Source organism: Lithobates pipiens, unplaced genomic scaffold, assembly GCF_037356315.1.
Source record: "Lithobates pipiens isolate NorthernLeopardFrog02 unplaced genomic scaffold, aLitPip1_a1.2 Scaffold_25, whole genome shotgun sequence".
Taxonomy (NCBI): domain Eukaryota; kingdom Metazoa; phylum Chordata; class Amphibia; order Anura; family Ranidae; genus Lithobates; species Lithobates pipiens.
In genome coordinates this window covers 188,647,439-188,661,614 of record NW_027507787.1, presented here as the reverse complement: position 1 = coordinate 188,661,614, position 14,176 = coordinate 188,647,439, and the positions used below count along the sequence as shown (strand labels likewise).

Genomic DNA, 14,176 nt, shown 5'->3' with positions numbered 1-14,176 from the left:
ACTGTTTATTAGTCATGGTGTGAATTCACATCTGGTATTGGAAGCAAAGTTACCATTCTTAAAGCTGAAGTTTAGTAGAAAAAAAAAAATGTTAATCTATTCTCGAGTCAGCAAAAGGGACAGTACTTACATGAATGACAAAAGTCCTATATGCTGGTGTCTGCTCTGTTCATGGAAATCTTCATCCATATTAAGAACTCTACTGAATAGAGGAGTTCGACCTTTCAATCATCCACTTGTTCTCCATTTCATAGAAAGCATTTTGTTGCAGGAACCAATAGTACAGCCTCTATGAACAAAACTGGGGGGGGGGGGGGTGTTGTGGCAGAAAGACCATTGATCATCAGCAATTTTGAGGGGTGCCCGACAAGTGGCGCTGTTTATGTTAACCCCTACAGTACCAAAAAAAAAAATCACAGCTGCAGGGGTATCTGGGGGGGGGGGGGGGGGGAGGAGGAATGGAGATGCCATAGAACAGAGCAGCCACCAGCACATAGGACAGCTTTAAAATAAAAAAATCACTAAACTTCAGCTTAATGCTGGCTATACATGGAGCAAATTTCATCTGGTTTCCGATAAACCAGTCAAAATTTTCTGAGTGGGTGGCCCTGTTGGAATATTGTGAGCTGAACAGCATCCTTCACCCAATCAGATGCAGGCTCCGTTCGGGTATTCTAACAGGTAGCAATGTCAGCTGTCAAAAAACCGTAGTCGCAAGCGAGATTCATCCATTCATGCTGCGTAGTGTATAAATCTATACTAGTGTGGCCAGCTTTAGTAATGCGTGTGATAGACGACTGTATAGATAATAAGTACATTATACATTTAAAAGCTGCAATAAGTTGCTCAAACCTTCAACAGTTCATTCTGTCATCGGTGTTACCCATAACAACCAATCAGATTCTAGCTGTTATTTTTATAATGCAGGTTCAAAAATATATGGGATAGTATTATGTGTTGTCAGCAGTCTTGGACAATGCACACTTTTTAATATATACACCAGTTATTGTTATAGGACTGGAAATTTTCTTCTGTCAGTACACACCATCTATGGTTACAGTACATGAGATAAAGCCAGAAGCTCCACATAATGTTTCTGCAAGGTGGTCTGTGTTGTCAGACAAATAGCCCTATAAACTAGGGATGCACAGATACCATTTTTTTTTTTTTACAAGAGATACTTTTTTTTAGTATTAGCCAATACCAATTACGGATATCTACTGCAACTGTTTTGTTTTCACTTCAGCTGTCAGCAATGGTACAAAGCATTGAAAAGTTATTTACAAATGAAATAAATATTTTTTTTTTAATTTTGCGCTTGTTCAATGTGAAATGTGTAAATATATGTTAATATACATGTGTAAAAAAATTCACTAACAAAACAAAAAAAAAAAGTTTTAATTGTTTATCGTTTATAAAAGCAACGTGAAAAAAAAAAGCAGGAAAAATAATGGAATGGAGGAGAATAGGGAGTTGATTAAGGCTAATTAGAGTAAATTGAGTGTTTTTAAGGGGTTAAACAGAGGAGCATTTGTTCATCCCTTTGATCCACAGATGAAGAAATAGAAAGATTCAAAAAGAAACAATGTTTCTTTTTATTTTGGTGTTTTATTTTGGCTGAGCAATGTTGTAAATAAACATTTCCGGCTGCTTTTTTTTGACAGCTCTAATTACCGGACTTCTTTAACACTTCAGCTGTCAACAGGGGAGACCCACTGACAGCTCAAAGAACCGAGCCAGAAAGTATCGGTTTCAGGTATTGGTGCATTTTCTCGAGTACCGATACTTGTGCAAATACTTGGTATCATTAACGATAACGATACTAGTATCGGTGCAATCCTACTATGAACTAATTGAAAATCTGACCATCTTGCCTGGCCACAGTGTGTGACACGATATTGCATTATTCTAGACATATTTAACTATAGTGAATGCTCCATGCAGCTCCCTGACTTAGATTGCAGCATACCAAATCAGATGTCTCCCCCAACCTTATTACTATCCAGCTTGTGTATAAATAACCATGCTTAAGGCTTGGATGTGTCCCAGTTCTCCCAGAATATGGATGTTCTTACTTAGTGGAAACATTAACCTGGAATTCTTATATTCCAAATATAAACATTCCTGTTACAGTTTTGTTTACATAGGAAAAATATCTACCTATTGTTAGATTTATCTATTTTTTTAAAAATTTCTGTATAATTAAATGCCTGCTCTCTATGCAGTGAATGCATCAACGAATGCTGCACCTCTGTTACGTTTTTTCTCTCTTCAGCTGCAAAACATTTTGTCGACATTTAAAGCGTTAAGAGTTCTGCCAAAAAATAAAAGTCAGTAGCTATAAATACTGCAGCTGCTGACTTTTAATATATGGACACTTACCTGCCCAGGGAGCCCGTAATGTCCTCACCTGAAGCCGATCTGTCCTTCAGCTCTTGGCTCGAGGCGCCGGCATCTTCAGTAAGGGAATGAGGAAGTGAAGCCTTGAGGCTTCACAGCCTGGTTTCCTACAACGCATGCGTGAGTCACACTGCGCAATCTCACTGCCCCATGCTGTCTTCTGGGACCTGCGTGTCTCCCAGAAGACAGAGGAGGGGATGGAGGAGGGGCCGGACATGGCGTAGATAGCCGCGGATACTGCAGCAATCTATGCCCGGAAGTGGAAGCAAATACCTGGATTATACAGGTACAGGCAGTCTCCGAGTTACAAACGACTCCTACTTACAAACGGCCTCAAATACTGGCCCCTTGTGCTCCACGCTGGTCCTGGATACCTTTCAAGCACCTCCGGACACATCCCACACTGCCGTACTACGCCCCAGATAAATTAACAAGCAGCCGGAACATCCCACATCCATGCACAGGTGGCAGATACATTTACAAATGCAGTGTTCCGACCGGATGTTACACTTACAAATGCAGTGTTGCGACTTACGAACAACTTCGACTTACGAACAAACCTACAGTTCCTATTCTGTTCGTAACGTGGGGACTTCTTGTATCTGCTCCCCCTGAAAAGTGCCAAACACCTTTTCACATAGGGCCAGGCAGGTTTGGACAGCTTTTTTTCCCTAATAAATGAAATCGCCATTTAAAAACTGCATGTTGTGTTTATTTGTGTTATATTAAAATTTGTTTGATGATCTGAATCATTTAAGTGTGACAAATAAACAAAATAAATCAGGAAGAGGGCAAGTACTTTTCCACAGTACTCTGCACATCTCACAAAAGTGAGTACACCCCTCACATTTTTGTAAATATTTTATTATATCTTTTCGTGTGGCAACAATGAAGAAATTACACTTTGCTACAATGTAAAGTAGTGAGTGTACAGCTTGTATAACAGTGTACATTTGCTGTCCCCTCCAAATAATTCATCACACAGTCATTAATGTCTACACTGCTGGCTACAAAAGTGAGCACTGCCTTGCTAAAGCAGGTGAGGGTAAAGGCAATGGATCAGCCAAGCATTTCTCCAGACCTATACCCTATTGAGCATCTGTGAGGCATTCTCAAATGGAAGATGGAGGAGCGCAAGGTCTCTAAGCCCTTGTACACACGGTCGGACATTCCGATGGACAATGTCCGATAGGACCGTGTTGTTGGATAATCCGAAAGTGTGTGGGCTCCATCGGACTGTTTCCGTCTGAGTATCCGACGGACCAAATTTTCCAGTTGGGCTATAAAATTTTCCGACAACATGATCCGATCGGACTTTGTCCGATCATGTGTAGAGAATTCCGATCGGACAAAGTGCCACGCATGCTCAGATCAAATTCCTAGACCAAAGCTATTGGCTACTATCCTGAACATAGTCCCGTCCTAACGAAATAACGTCACCACGTTAAGTATGATCGGATTTTCTGACAACTTTGTCCAACTGTGTGTATGCAACAGTTTCGGACAAAATCCGTCAGACAAAATCCGACGGATTTGGTTGTCGGAATGTCCGACCATGTGTACAAGGGCTAAGATCCACCAGCTCAGTGATGTGGTCATAGAGGACTCCAGTGGCAACCTGTGTAGTTTTGGTGAACTCTACGCCCAAGAGATTAAGGCAGCGCTGGAAAATAATGGTGGCCACACAAAATATTGGCACTTTCGGCCCAATTTGGACATTTTCACTTAGGGGTGTACTCACTTATGTTGCCATTAATGGCTGTGTGTTGAGTTATTTTGAGGTGACAGGAGATTTACACTGTTATACAAGCTGTACACTCACTACTACTATACTACTACTACTACTTACAGAAATGTAAGGGGTGTACTCACTTTTGTGATATACTGTGTACATATATATATATATATATATATATATATATATATATATATATATATACATATACATATACATATACATACACACACACACATATATATATATATATATATATCACTGCGTAAATTGACGGCGCTATACAAGTACCTGAAATAATTGAAATAACATTTCAAGACCCGACGGAAAGCATTACTCTATTAGAATTTCGAGATTTCAGCTTACCTACTGAAAAGCTAAATGATTGTGTCATAAACCAAGATCACCTTCTGTGAAAACCAGCTGTCAAAATGATCAGTAAATCGAAGACTTCGCTCAAATCAAACAAATTTCCATATTCCCTGTGAATGCTTGGTGCATCTGCTCCTGCTGTTTGGCCCAACCTACCTAACAAAGTGATGGGCAACCTCATTAACCAGTAGGAAGGATAGGTAAGTAGAAAAGGTTTAACTTCTACCAGAAAAGTCAACATTTGCATATAAACTATGCTGGCCATCTCCCCAGATTTACTGACATGCAGTTTTCACCAAAGGTGACCATTGCTGATACATTCTTGTATCATATGCTCAGTTTGAGTTGCTGAAGTTTGTGACAGGTTCACAGGAAGGCTTCATGTACACGTGACGTTTCAAAACCTCTCCAATGGTTAAAAACGTCTGTTTTGACGTGTTTACATGCCACATTTAGCAGCATTTTTAGATTGAAAATGGTCAGAAATGTATCCCCATTGAAAACGCATATAAACAAAACACTTATAAATGCGAGTTATCGCGTTTAGACGTGTTTTCACGCTGTTACAAACATTTAGCGTTTCAAATGCCAATAAACTTCCGTCCTGAACGCAATTTTTTGCTTTAAAAGAAATGCCACTAAACTCAACTGCCTCTAAACGACTATAAACTACTCAGTGTACATGGACAGATAAGAGAGGAGAGTTCAAGGGCTGCTGAAAAAAATGCAAACTGCTCCTAAATGTCCGTTTATCAGCAGCAGTGTACATGAGGCCGAATACCTTTAATTTGAGTCAAGGAAAAGCAGCAGAAATTTTATTATTATGGTAATCTGATGCCAACATACAGACATTAGATATCGGAAATAAAACAATACATGTTTTCTGAACTTTGCTTAGCATGAATTTATGATGTAGGGAAATACGCATGAAAACAAGTTCGAAGGATGGAGGATGACTCAGAATCTGTAAAAACACACACCAATGTGACACATTTTCAATAGGAAGAAAAACAATGGACTGTCATTTGAGAAGACTTTCATGTCATATGATTTGACTACAATGACACACAACTTTCCCCAGTTTGTAGTCATGGTGACCTAAATAAATCTTATTTATTCTGTTTTAAACCTTACAGATTAATTGAATCTTAAAAGGTACCCCCCCCAGTCTAACATGACAATTATGTGTTTATGTTACCAACCATGGTGGACAATATATACCTATTGAATGGCTCACGATTTGAATGCAACATTCATCTTTTAAGGCCTGTTCTTACCAGGTCTGGTGTGGGAACACATAGGAAATCACATGGTTTTCCACACCGCATGAAAACACATTGCCTGGGATGGCCGGGGTCATTGTCCATCCATATGGGACAAACCAGGCCAATAGCTGGAACCTGGCCCCCTTTGGATGGACTCCTTTCCTGACGGTCCCTAGATAGATGATCTGTCATAAATAGACAATACTTTGTATAATCAATCTTTATAAATATTGTACTATTATTCTTCTAGTTTAATCTTAACCTCACCAAGTATTGTACTAACAATAACAATTATAATTTGAAAAGTGCAGAAAAGTTTACACTTACCGTACTCATATAACTTATCTTTAAGACATGAATTATTTTTACTCTTATATGTTTATTTGAGAAGTTTCTCTATTCATATTATATATCATATTTTATTGTAAAATATGTACTAATAATATGTACTGTATTATCTTCATTCAAATGCTTAAAAGGAAAACACACTGCCTTCTGCAGGTGTGCATAGGTACCATTAATTCTTATGAAAATCCCACTAATATGGCAAACCATGTGTGTTTGGGACTGGTAAAAGTCATGGTACCATGCATTTTGGTGCAGAGTGAATTGAAAAATCATGCACCTTTTTTTTCCACATGCATAGTGTGGCCTAATGAAATTAATGGGCTGCCCATGAATGTGCAAAAAGAAAAAATATGTGAGAGCCCGAGGTGTCAGGAGAACCACTATTGAGGGGCCAGGGAGTGGGCCTCTGCCGTAGGGTGCTGCAACTACAAGACTGAGCCGAATTTCCCCAAAAAAAGAATATATTTATATAATCAAGAATAGATTAATGTGTAGTAACATAGCAACCAGTAAAAATGAATCTTTCCCTAATCTATTAGCAAACTTTTATTTGTGGTTGTTCTTTGCACTTCGCAGTAGAAAGCACATTGGTTTTGTTATAAATACCTGAAACTGCCTTCATTAATGCTGCAGTATCCATATATAATAATTACCTGGTGTTTCAACAAGAACCCCCTGTACTAATCACACATATTAGGGTGAACCTGTGCTTTGTTCAGTCTGTTCAGCATGGTCACATAGTTCCTCCATACCTGAAAGTACTTGTCAAAACACAGGTTTCATTTAGGTATACTGACAAAGCTTGATTCAATGGCACCTGAAGTTTGCGGTTTGTTCTGCTAATCTTGTTTTCTGCGTTCGAATCAGACTCCTAAGCAACACCCTAATATTTGGAGATTGTCCAACCAGAAGCAAGTCTCTGCTTTTCTCATATTTGCTGCCCTTTAAACTGGCAATGGATGATGTTTCTGCTTGTAAGGGGGCTTGAGACATTTAAACTTGGAACCTAGTGCAAAGGTTCTGAAACTTTTCCACTATGGTCTTGCATGCCAAGTTAAAACACATCACTTTAAAGTTTTAGAAAGGATATGATTTGGGCATGTTATGATACATACAATATGCTTGTAACCTGCATAAACTGTCTTTCTAGAACAGGGGTAGGGAACCTTGGCTCTCCAGCTGTTTTGAAACTACAAATCCCATCAAGCCTCTGCCATGCCTGTGATTGTTAGGGTCTTGCAATGTCTCATGGGACTTGTAGTTTCAAAACAGCTGGAGAGTCGAGGTTCCCTACCCCTGTTCTAGAAGATATGATTTATCATTTGAGCAGTATTGGCATCCTCAAAAAAGTGGATTTTGACTACTTCTAGTTCAGATTCAGCTGCTAAAACAGATTATATATTCCTGTACCATCTTGTTAATTGAGGGCCTACTAGGCTTCCATTATACAGTTCAGATCTAATAGTAATCTAATATGTACTATCTTTGTTTAAGTGCTTGTCAATATTGTTTGAAACCTCAATAAAAATTCTGCAATGAACAATTGTTCCAAGAAAAATGTTGGCTAAATATCTGCACGTGCAGGAGTCTTTGTGATGTCTAGAACAATGCTAAATGATTATGTAATATATTAGAACCAGATTATTTTTATAAGCACTTAAGAGTTCTATTTTAAGGAAAGCACAATAAAAATATTTTGTATACTTTTAGTGTCTATTTTGGTGTCATACCAAAAATGTCCCCATTCTCTGCTTATTTTTGATAATTACATTTTTACTTCACTGGAGACAAAAATCAGAGAAAAAAATGAAAGCCGATGCAAGGGGTTAGGGGGCAGGAGACAGAGAAAGCAGAGACGTAGTAGAATTAAATTTATCCATCAAGGCAGGTAGAGTGAAAGCGAAAAATGCAAGTTTATTAAGATCGTTTATCTGTGTCTGTAGGAAGATGACACAGCCACAGAACTCAGAATGGGGCAAGCTATCTTTAGGGCAAAATTAGTAAGAGTTTAGGAAATGTCTAATATGTATCTTTTTTTTTTTTTACATCTTCAAACAGAGAAATTGCCAGACAGTAGGTACACTGCTTCAACAGCGATAAAAAAAAAAAGAAAAGTGGAGAAAAGGAGGCCTATCTTCACCTCAGGACATGGTTGTTCTTGCTTACCTGATCCTCTGCTCATGAAGGCTACTCTACATTGTTAGACCAGTCCCGGCAGTCTTTTCCACCCCATACTTTGGTAGTCGAAGGTCTTCTCACCAGGGCAGGGTCCACAGCCCTACACTGAATGTGAGGATGCCTTGGGACAGGCCACCCCAAGAACATGGGGCAGCGCTATCTGCTGCGGGATCCAAAAATCAGTTAAGTAAAAGTAAGGAAGGTATATGACATGTGAGGTTTGTAATCTGTACCGGGATTGGATTCATAGAATACGTTTGGTATCTATGATCTACGGGGTACACACCGGAATCCAAATGCTAGCAGGTCACTCAGACTTGACCGCAGAAGAAGAAATACAGTTCTTGGCTCTTTCACATATTTCTCCCCATCCCCCTTGCTGCAAAAATCAAAGTTCCCCAACTACCTTCTCCAAGCTTTAACACAGGATACTCCACCCAAAACCTTCTAAGACCAAGCAGAGGGCAAAACTCATCCAAGAAGAGGTTGTGGGTTGACTGTCCTCAGTCGATGTTTAATGAATAAAGTCTGCTAATCGAAAATCCATCCAGTTCAAAACTTTTTACAATGTCCAACCTTGACCTATGTCCTTTAGAGATACTATTTTGAGTTGCATATCAACCATTGTAAGTTACCACAAACTGTTAGGAATACAGATACTCACATGAATAGCATTAGCATACAAAAAGCTGAAAAGCATGCACATACAAACATCAAGATATTTTCTAGACAAACAGTCTGCAGAACAGACATCCCTCGGCTAATCTCACATCACACTCCCGCCATGCTTGGCTGGTTCTGTCACATTCCTACAATGCCCCAGTGTAGCACTCTTATTACTTACGACAGGTTTAAAGAGTTAATGGTCATGTGAACTGCGGAACAAGAAGAAGAAAAACATGGATTTCCAGTCTCCATCACACACACACACACACACGAGTATATCACAGTGTTCATCACTCACCCCAGGCCATGCTTTCAACAGACACATAATATATTTGGTGTGACTTAGAGCTGCAGCTCTACATAGGATTGCCAGGAAATACTGTATATAATAAGGATGGCCATACACACCTAGAGTTCTTATTTTCAGCCAGCGGGCTGAGCAAGAGAAAATCAATTGATGCCTCCATCCATACTAAACAGACATTAGGCTAATGTCCTTACATTATAGAAACTATTAATGCTGGAGCTTTCCTTTTCTGTTTGCCACAAGCTTAAAAGACGGAATAAGAATTTGAGCATCACACAACAACTCAATAGTCCAGATATGATTTTATTCCAGTAATGGTCAGAGGGACAATCAAAAGGAGTAGCTAACACATTTCCGAGGCCTAAAAACACCTTCGTTCACCTGGGCTTGCAATAGGAAACAATTTATAAGCACTAAATATTGACTGAATCTTGAATATTGTTGAAAAGTACTGAAAGTGAACATTTTTTTGTGTAGTATGGTAGTCTGCAGAAATCTCATTGCAGCTGGTCTGGCAGCCATATAACCTGGTAAACTGATCACCTATACCAGGGTTTCTCAATCGGGGTTCCATGGAACCCTATGGTTCCTCCAGAGGTTGCTAGGGGTTCCTTGAACAATAAGCAATTTTTACCTCTCAGATAAGTTCCCAATGACATCATAGGTTTTAGCTATCTTTAAGGGGGGTCATTTTTCCCAATGACCACAAGTGTAAGGGGCATTCTTCCCACTGGCTAGCACACTAATGTATTGTGAGTTGTAGATATAGTGATTTTTAACAGGGGGTCCCTGAGATTGGAAAGGCATTTCATGTGTTCCTTTGTGTTGAAAAGGATGAGAAAGGCTGACCAATACTAACATCAATACAATGCTACAGGAATGGCAATAGGATAACCCTAGGACTAGCACTGTTTTCATTTTCAGAATTCTGTAGGTCAGCCTTCTCTACTTTCTAAAAATGCAAGATGCCTGGCTGTATCTCACACTTGGTTCAGTTATTTTGGACAAGCATTCACTGAGTGAAGACGGATCTCCTGATCTGTATACTTGAGTAATTCCGAAAGTATGTATGGCAGAGCGGCAAGTAGCAATTTTAGAAGGAGATGTATATACTGGAGCCTGCGTATAACTACAGGAATACTGATTGCTTGAGTGCTCTACACTGGAGGTTACCAACTCTTTCTTGCTCCACATTAACATACAAGAAACAGACAGCACACTAAAAATAACAATACTTCTTACAGATGGGCACGATATTAATTTCATGATACAATTTTACACAGTAGCTAGTCTATGCTTTGCTTCTTGCTACTGCATTAAAAAGTCAACAATTTAATAAAGTCAATTATATTTATATCCATCTTTGGCCTAAAGCAAAATGTCTTTTACAATGAAGGTATTTTGGCTTTTTAAGGGGATTAACGTTAAGAGAGAAATGAACGTATGTGATGTTTTCACAAACATTTTTCGCAGTCTGTTTACTTTACTGGATAAAAGAATAAAATTGTTCTAAAATTGCAGAACCCGCAATACAAATGTAAATAGGGGATATCTTTGTACTGGCTAGAACATAAAGTTTATAGTTCACATGCCGGTCTACAATGTGGAAGGAGATGCAATCAGAGTATAGATAAACGTCAGACCACTGACTACTCATGATTACAAGATGAAGATGTGTGGGCATGCTGTCTACAAGCCCCCCGCCTGTCGCTCGCTAACCATTATCTACACACTGTTTAAGTAAAACTCACTTTATTTTGACTGTTTTAACTACATTTTCTCTTTCATTTATACAAGACGGTTTTTGGCCTTTTCAAACAAAGGTAAGGTTGTGGCTTGAGCACAGTCTGTTAAAATTCTTTTAGTCTAAATCACAGAATGCAAAATTAATTTTAAAAGGAGCAGAAAAAATGAACAAGCAGAGTGCACTGCTCACACAAATATTTATCCCAAGGTGTCAGAGGGCTATCAAAATGTAAATGTGTTTAAAGTTGGGTTCTACGGGGATAAATTTTAACCTATGCAAGCTAACATTCCAATATGTGCAAAGCAAAGGACATGTTGACATGATTGTAAAGCTTTAAATATTTTTTCATTAAAATAACAAACATGACCTACTTACCTGCTCTGTGCACTGGTTTTGTACAGAGCAGCCCTGACTGATCTCTGGTTGGGTTCCCTGCTGCCGCTCCTGGCTCCTCTCTCCCGCCATGTGCTCCCATAGGAAGGGGTTTCCTATACGGGGAATTGGGCATGTTTGGTCCTGAGATGGTCTGTTTGCGTCTACTTTGACACACAGCCCCACTCTGTCGCGCCCCCAGCTCTCTACTCTCAGCCAAGACTGTGAGAGAGGGGAGAGGTCAGTCTTTTTCTATAAAAAGACATGATCAACCCGCCTTTCCAAATGAACTACAGAAGCTATCATCCGGGTCATACCCTAAACAGACAAAAAAAAAATCCTGTTGCATTAAGGCATGACCTATAGCAAAGTGGCTTGTGCCATGAAATTTGTCCTTTTCTATGTTGTAAAATGCCTGGTCAATCCTGCTTGTTCATGTGTCCCCTGTGTATGCTGACCACGGTAATCATGGCTCAGCAGCCATGATAACATGGTCAGTTTACGTGCCTCCATCATCCCACTCTCTGCTCTGAGTTTCTCCCCTCTGCCTGCCTGTCCGTGTGAGAGAATATGTCCTCCCCACCTCTCCCGCTGCAATATGTAGCAAAAATACTTGTATCCCCTCTGGCGCATACAGTCAAACTACAGTGTGTGTGTTTTCATTTTTAATGATAATGCCAAATATCTTTTTGACACTGCCACTGTGCAGTCATGTGACCTCCCTCTGCTGGCCAGCTGATTTCAGAGGGCAATCTCAGCCCCTCCTGCTGCTATCCTCAGATCAGGGAAGGTGGGAAATCATGTGACCGCACAGCTGCGGTGTGAGAAAAGGTATTTAGCATTGTCATTTAAAAAAAAAAAACACACACACCGTAGCTTATGTCTATATAAACCAGAAGGGATAACAGCAAAGTCACAATGCGACTTTTAAAAACACTTATATGCTTTAGCGTTCCCTCTAAAGCATATAAGCGCACTATTCACAGTGCCAGAGTGAAAAAAGAACCTAAGAGTACTTGCCATTCTTAGACCCCCCTTTCACACTGAGGAGCTTTTCATGCGCTTCTGAGCTAAAAAAAAGTGCCTGAAAACTGCTTCCCATTCATTTCAATAGATGCTTTGACACTGGGGTGGTGCCTTGGCGGGGCAGTGAAAAAAGTCCTGCAAGCGGCATCTTTGGACCATGTTTGGAGCGCTTAAAAAAGCGCCTCAAAAATGACCCTCTCCATTGAAATGAATGGGAAGGGTTTCAAATGCTCCTGAAAAGCTCACGAAAAGTGATCCAAAAGCGCCGCAAAATGTTTTTTTTTTTTTAGATGCGTAACCTTTACACTTGTGAATGGGGCCATTAGCAATTACATGTGGGAGACCCAGTGGGGCTTCCCAGCGGTTAGCGGCAGGTAGCCCCTTTTGCAAATGTGAATGGGGCCTAAATGCTAATAAAACTACTATGGGGGTTATTTACTAAAGGAAAAAACACTTTGCACTGCAAGTGCACTTGGAAGTGCAGTTGCTGTAGATCCGAGGGGGACATGGAAGGCAAATAAAAAACAGCATTTTAGCTTGCACATGATTGGATGATAAAAATCAGCAGAGCTCCCACTCATTTCAGATCTACCCCTTAGATTTAGAGTGACTGCCCTTCCAAGTGCACTTGCAGTGCAAAGTAGATTTGCCTTTCGTAAATGACTCCCTATGTAACTAAATTATAACTAAACTGTTCTACCCACTATTTTCCAGTTGTATTTCTTGTATACGGTACCAGTAAAGCCACATGCCCTAAAGCAAGTCTCCCTGGGGGCACAGTGTGAAGATATCCCTGTACAAATCCCTGTGTTTAGGGAGTTTTTTTTTAATGCCCTCAGCTCATAGCAGAATCAATAAAAGCCAATGAGGGTTATTTACAAAAGGTAAATCCACTTTGCACAACAAGTACAAACTATAATTGAAAGTGCACTGAAAGTGCACTTGGAAGTGTAGTCGCTGTAGACCTGAAGGGGACATGCAAGGAAAATAAAATCAGCAGAGCGTCCCCTCATTTCAGATCTACCCCTCAGATTTACAGCGACTGCAGTTCCAAGTGCACTTTCAGTGCAATTTCAAGTGCACTTGTAGTTTGCACTTGCAGTGCAAAGTGGATTTGCCTTTCGTAAATAACCCCCACTGTGTTTACAAAAATACTATGCAAAGCATCGACAACCTATCAGAGGCACCATCAACCAAGGGAATTGATGATGGGCATCAACAAGGATTAATTGTATAATCTACAGTAGCTCTTTGAAAGACAAACATTCTGTACATAATATTGCTGGTATAGATAATCATACCTCCCAACCTGCTGATGTTTATCCAATAACAGCAATGGTTAAAGTGGTTTAACCTACAGGTAAGCCTAGATTAAGGCTTACCTGTAGGTGCAAGAAATAGCTCCGGCGCTGATACCTGGAAGTTACTCCGGGATAGATGGTGGCATCGGAGGCGGTGAGCGAGGGTCGTTTAGGGGGCTTCAATCTCAGGTAAGTTATTCATAATGAGCTAGTATTGTAAATCCCCCCCCCCCCCGGCTTTACTTCCTCTTTAAGACCAAGCCTTAAAAACTAGAATGTAAAGCCAAAGAAACTGTTAGAGTTGCAACAAGGTGGGTTCAATCAATTTCCAACTCATGTTTATTCATTTGGTTACTGGAAAGTAGTAAATGATTGCTGACTGAGACACCAAATTGTTTTGTGCATGGCCAACATTACAGTTTAGGTTCGTATTTGTTTTTTAAAAACGGCAAGTTCACT

The 14,176-nt window shown here is 39.9% G+C and overlaps 1 protein-coding gene across 1 annotated transcript in view; it reads right to left on the bottom strand.

Moving 5' to 3' along the window:
- Positions 1 to 14,176, bottom strand: part of SEMA4G (semaphorin 4G) — a 305,506-nt gene that overhangs the window by 122,362 nt on the left and 168,968 nt on the right. The window lies entirely within an intron of this gene.